General features: G+C 44.2%; 1 protein-coding gene across 2 annotated transcripts in view; it reads left to right on the top strand.

Moving 5' to 3' along the window:
- The first annotated feature begins 558 nt into the window (after window positions 1–558).
- Window positions 559–6,000, top strand: part of sema4c (sema domain, immunoglobulin domain (Ig), transmembrane domain (TM) and short cytoplasmic domain, (semaphorin) 4C) — a 108,912-nt gene continuing 103,470 nt past the window's right edge. The window contains exons 1-2 of one of the 2 annotated variants that reach the window (XM_061672963.1): window positions 559–636; window positions 753–1,011. The gene's annotated coding sequence lies outside the window, so the exon portion shown is untranslated. Of the gene's footprint in view, window positions 637–733; window positions 1,012–6,000 lie in introns of those variants that run through there. The other variant, XM_061672965.1, reaches the window with a different exon arrangement.

Raw genomic sequence — 6,000 nt, 5'->3', positions numbered from 1 at the left:
CACACACGCAAAATACTTAAAAAAAAAAACACCAATGAAAGTCTAAAAATATGTGTTACTCCAAAACCTAGTCTACAAGATTTCAACCAAAGGTGAGCCAAATAAAAATTCTGAAAATTGTTCTCGGGTGACAGTTACATGGATCATGAGAAAGGGTGTCAGTTTCTTTGCAATCATCTTTTTCAACTGGGGTGGCAACTTTCTACCCGTGCCAATTGCTCATTTAGAACTGTGGCGCGTTCAAATAAAAGGTCTTACTCCAGGTTGGGAGCGCCTCCTGAACAAGCCTTCACTTTCCACACGGTCACACGCACACAAAGGGAAGTGGTCGTCACCGGGCAGCTAATGACCGCTGGGGGCTCCTCTCGCCTGTGTTGGGGTCCTTGTTCGCAGAGGCCAGTGGGCGGGGATCCATTTGTCTGCTTTTGAAAAAAAATAAAAAAAATAAAAAAATACGCCCAAGTCCTGCTGCGATGCGTGTTGCAGAAGCACACGCTGCGCCACGCACACAGACGCACGCGCGCACGCACGCACGCACGCACGCATTCCCACTTGCACGCTCATTTTCAGCGACGCGTGCAACATCACGGCTATACTCCAGTCCGACGTGCGCCTCGCTTCGGCAACTTCGAGAAGGTAGAGGCGGGTTTTTAAACTCCTTCTAGACTCTGGATTATAAAATCACACTCAATTGTCTTCCCTTATTTTTTTTTTTCCCCCTCCTCCTCCTCCTCTGGTTTCCTGTTACAAAGCCTCGGGAGGGGAGTTGCGTGCACAGCCCAGTTCCTCCGTACAAACTCAATGACAGGATCGGAAGCGCTGATTTCTCTCCATCGTCCGGACATTTGATAGCAGAAAAAGAGGGCAGAGAAGACGTTGGGGAGGATGTGCAATGATTTAGAACTCAAATAATCATAATAATAATACGAGAAACCACCGCGGTGCCGAAGAGGAAGAGGAGGAAGGTTCTGTCATCGCCCCTGCCATTGGCGTAGTAATATTCATAATAAGGTAAGTTTTGTTTTCATGTTAACGGTGACGGTGACGGTGACGAGGCGGGCGGCGCGTTCCAACTGTTTCCAATGTGGGCACACGGTACATATTTTTGCTGTTGTATTTGTAAATGGTCTTTTTCTTTTCGGGGTTGGGGATCGGTGTGTGTGTGTGTGGGGGGGGGGGGGGGGGGGGTGAGGGGGGGCGGAATCGGTTGCGGTGCAACTTTTGTCGCCATTCATAGCGCAGTGTAAACAAAACGCACTGCGGTCAGCAGCGGTTGGAGCGGAATCAACTCGGGAGCCTCCATCACTTCGAAATGCAACATAATGGAGCTCTGATGTACCCACCCTGCTCGCTCGCTATCTTTTCTACTGTCACATGATGTTAATCATAGTAAGATTGAATGTCTGCCAACTTTCAGGCGCTTTTGTTGTTGTTGTTGCGTGCGATTACATCAACAGTTTTCTTATCGGGCAGGATGCTTTGCACTTCCAGTCCACACAGCATATCGTTTTCAACTTAACATCACATGAAATCATACATTTCATTTTATGTCAGCCTACATCTTGGACTCTTAAATTAACACTTGAAATTTAACGACCTGTTGTCCTCATGGTGTTTTGCCTTAATAAGGGAAGTATTAGCTTTGCTTGAGTGCATGATTATTGTAATTATTGAGATGGGGGCAGGCGTCCACTCATAAAGTGGTGGCTAGGAGCGGGGGGGGGGGGGGGGGGGGGGGTTCCTTTTACAAGCTGAATGGTGCCATAGCCTGTTAACTAACAGACAGCGTGGTAGAAGTTAGTGTTAAGGGATGGAGGGTGTCTTAATTTCAATACTTTTAAAATGGACACTCTACTTCCTGTGTGACATGAGATTCACATGTTTTTTTTTTTTTTTTTGCTGACTATTGGATTGGAAGGAGCAGAGAATAAGCCATTTGAAATTCTGTGTACTTTTGTAATTTGACAACTCAAGTTCAAAGACCCTTAAAAATAGTCATAATCCTTGTATATGAATAACCACAGTAGACGATGTTTGCTTGAGGAAGGATGGAAATCAGTTCCCCGTCATCCGCATGATTCCCAGTTTGGGAGGAAAGCCTTCAAAATCAGTTTTCGTTCAGGACAAAGACACACACACGGACGGCCATTGGCCCCAGATGTTAATGAGTCCATTGCGAGCGCTATAGGACTCCTGCCGACTCGATATCTTCATTGTCGCACAGACAATGGACTCCACATCCTGACAATCAGCCTTCTTCCCATGTTGCCTCACATACCCTTCGTGTTCCTCCCTCTCTCTCTGTCTCTCTCTCTCTCTCACACACACACACACACACACACACACACTTGCCCCATATATACAGTACACGCACAGTATACAGTATATCCACTAGTTGAAACAAATTTCCACATGCAACATACGCACATGTAAGTGAGCCTGTTCTTGTGGCTCTGTATTGTATACATTATGTGCTAGTATTGGGAACGCATTATACTTGAATATCCTTCCACCATCCATTTTATATACCCCTTATCCTCATGAGGGTCGCAGGTCAACAAGCTTGACTTTGGGCGAGAGGCAGGTACACCCTGGACTGCTTGCCAGCCAATGGCAGTATAATCGATTAATTGATCATTAAGCGTTTGGACAACTCTGTGGATTTGATTGTTAATGAATTGTGTTAAATGAAGTCAAATTGACTGCATAATATCATTGTTGTAAACAACAGAGGTTCTGTTGTCTCAACGAGTTTGCAGTCTATAGAAGGACCACATGACGTCAGCTAAGGGGAGTTGAGCTACCGAACGACATTGCAAACCTCCTCTGTGTCAATCCACGGGGAAAAGAATTCTGCTTGATACGACACTGATGTCATTCACTGAAAGTTGCTTTCATCCCATTCAAATTGATATCGAAAAAAAATAACAACTCGTCAGCTGAACGCCCATTGCTAATATAGAAACGGCCCCGCCGAGTCGCTCGATCTGTTTCTGCATGCACACCATCCAGCTGCCTTCGCCTCTGTTGATTTTATATGTTCCGCATGTGTACACATACTGTATGTGACAGAAACTGTGTGTTTTGACACCAAAGGGTCAACATTGCATCATGTCCGCTACATCGTCACTGTGCCAGATGTCTCCTGCCTGCTCTATATTTAATTGTCATCAGTGTGTCACATGCATCACGTCAACGCAAGAGATACTGGAGGCCACATGGCGAGCAGATGAATGCACAGTTAACTCCCGTGATAATGGGATGATTCCAGGTTATGTAACTTGAAACGATTCACATACAAGATCACACACACACAGGGCATTCAGTCATTGTTCATGCCTGATATGTCTCGGTGCGAGCAAGATGCATCGGAATTCGCTAACGAATGGTTGGAAAGGCTTTTTTTGCGCTCATCCTTTGCTGAGCAAGCGCGCCATCTCCCACAGACAAAACAACAGGTCTTGATGCTTTGATTCATCCTCTGTCTGCATTTCTTTACCTTTAAAAAGCTTGTTTAAAAGGCAAATTCGATTTTATTTTAGCTGTTGTGTGTTTTCTGCTTGCTGCCATGCGCACATCAACTCTGGCACCGCCTCAACAGTGTAACTCGACGCAGTTTGCTGTGACACTTCACAGTGTGTGCGTGCGTTTACGTACCAAGTTATGGTTCATGTCAGGCAAGATGCAAGGCCTGGGGAGTTGAACAGATGGGTCATGTGCGTGTGTGTGTGTGTGTGCACGTGCGTAGGTGCGTGCGTTTGTGTGTGTGTGTGGGTGTGCCAGAGGGTAACAACAGGATGCAAGGCCGGGCTGGACGGCCTGATGTTTAGAGATGAAGGAGAACGAGCAGTTTGTATATATGTTTATATGTTATATGTTATATGTTTGTATATATGAATATTGTGATAATGGGACTTGTCAAGATGTACTTGAACATGCCAGCTTTATTAGTGCGATGGATTCGTTCATTATGATGGCGCATACACTCGCCGGACACCTCATTAGGTACCCCTGCACACATCTTGTGAAATGCAGTACTTAAATCTGTATCAAACATGTTGATTTTGCTTCATTGAATAATGCTCCAGTTTAACTGACATTGTCAGAGAGGTGTTGGTTTGAGAGTGTGTGTATAGTCTGCAGTGGTCTTAAACTGCAATACAGCGTCATACGAAGACCTGTTTGACATTTCTATTTAAACATGTATTTGACCGAGTTACTGCATGTTAAAACTTGAAATAGAATATACAGTACAACAAACTAGTAAATTTAAAAGATGTTTTACCCTCACTCACAGCACACTGCACAAACTGTCGTCCGCTCTGAGCACTTAAACGCCTGTTGAGACATTTCTGTCAGGCCGCTGGATGAATCCGGAGGGTTTTGGCAGGGGCTGTGATTGCAGTTGTTCCGAGACAAGAAGCTTTTGCTCCTCATGCAACTTACCCTTCCCTTTGATCTCTCTCTCTCCCTCTCTCTCTCTCTCTCTCTCTCTCTCTCTCTCACTAATGCCAGCATATGCCTCCATCTTTCCTCCTTGTTGCTTGTTTTAGCTCACTCCCGGTAGCGTACTGGGGTCCTTTTTGCATTGCCAAAGAGTGAGCACTTAGCACTTATAGAGCGCAAATTGAACTGATCAGACAAGTGTGTGGTCAGCGTATTTTTGAAGTGAATGTGCCTAAGGAAAGCTGTGTAATAATCCATATGGTGTCTCTAATTTCACTACTTGTGCTTTAAATGTCCCATCAGAAGCAAATCAATTCAGTTAAATTAAATAAATTCTTGTCTTTATCATCTTCCAAAAGGCTTTTGTAAACTCACATTATAGGGCATCTGGCTGTAATAAACATTTGTCACGCTCTATGAATGATGCAGCCAACCCACCCGCCCCCCTCCCGACCCTTCAGCAGTAATCAATAAATGAATAAACCTTGAGGGCGGACTGTTTTCCAGTAAAGTCATACTGGTGGAAAATTCAATATGGTCCACACTCATGTTCCTGGAGGCAAATCAGAAGAGCAAGTACATTTGGACGAACAAAATCTTTGGTCAGAATGAAAGCACCTGACCCATAATTTCCTCTGCTATCAGGCTGATAGGTGTAATTTCCAAAATTGTCTCAACACTATGGGTAGGAGTATCACAATCCAACTACTGTTGTCAGACACATTTGAATGGTTATATGAAGCGAAATAAGCTTGGTGGGGCACCTCTACACTTCTGCATAATGTATAAATGGTTGGATGGAACTAGGAGAGGCCGGAGCTCCTTGTTTTTTACCAGCTGACCACTGTTGGCCATCTGCTCCCCACCCGCCCCACTCTATTTTTGTCTCTCAAGCTAGACCACATCACTATTTAATTTTCTGTATAATAATGGACCTCTGCACCTGCAGTATCACACTTTAGGGTCTTCCAAGACTGATTTAAAATAGAATATAGAGCATCGTAATGTTTGCGTTTTGCTCACCGAAGGAAGAGCACAAAAGACAGCGACCTTTAAGATGAGCGTACCCATAAATGTTCCAATTTATGTCTTATCTGAATATTCACTATAGATGTGAGAAGTTCTAAGGTTGGTGCCAGGAGGTCACTTTATCATCGTTTGCAAAGAGACATTGACGTTACAGGACTTACCTTGTCTTCAGGGCACTGCACTGTTCACTGTGTATAGGAATTGAATCTGTAAGTCCTCCCTTTACTATCAACAGTCATATAAAGAAGTGACTGAGGGGTACAATTACTAGAACATTTATCTGGCCAGGTCTCTAGGCTGTCTGCTCTAGTTTTTAACCAAAAACAGACTTTAGAAGAAACAAACAAAAAAATAATGTAGTAGTACAACTTGGAAAACATATGAGCTAAAAATGGTGGTGCCCTCATTTGGAGAGGTAGGACGGCTTACACGGTCCTACCAACATAAACAAAAAACCTGGCTGATAGCATTTTTTTGTGTAGGAATAGTGATTTTTTTTGGGAGGTGGGCAACATTGAATGAACA

The sequence above is a fragment of the Phycodurus eques genome, chromosome 3 (genome assembly GCF_024500275.1).
Source record: "Phycodurus eques isolate BA_2022a chromosome 3, UOR_Pequ_1.1, whole genome shotgun sequence".
NCBI classification, from domain to species: Eukaryota; Metazoa; Chordata; class Actinopteri; order Syngnathiformes; family Syngnathidae; genus Phycodurus; species Phycodurus eques.
Note: the sequence above shows the minus strand (reverse complement) of the source record. Positions and strands in the feature narration are given on the sequence as shown.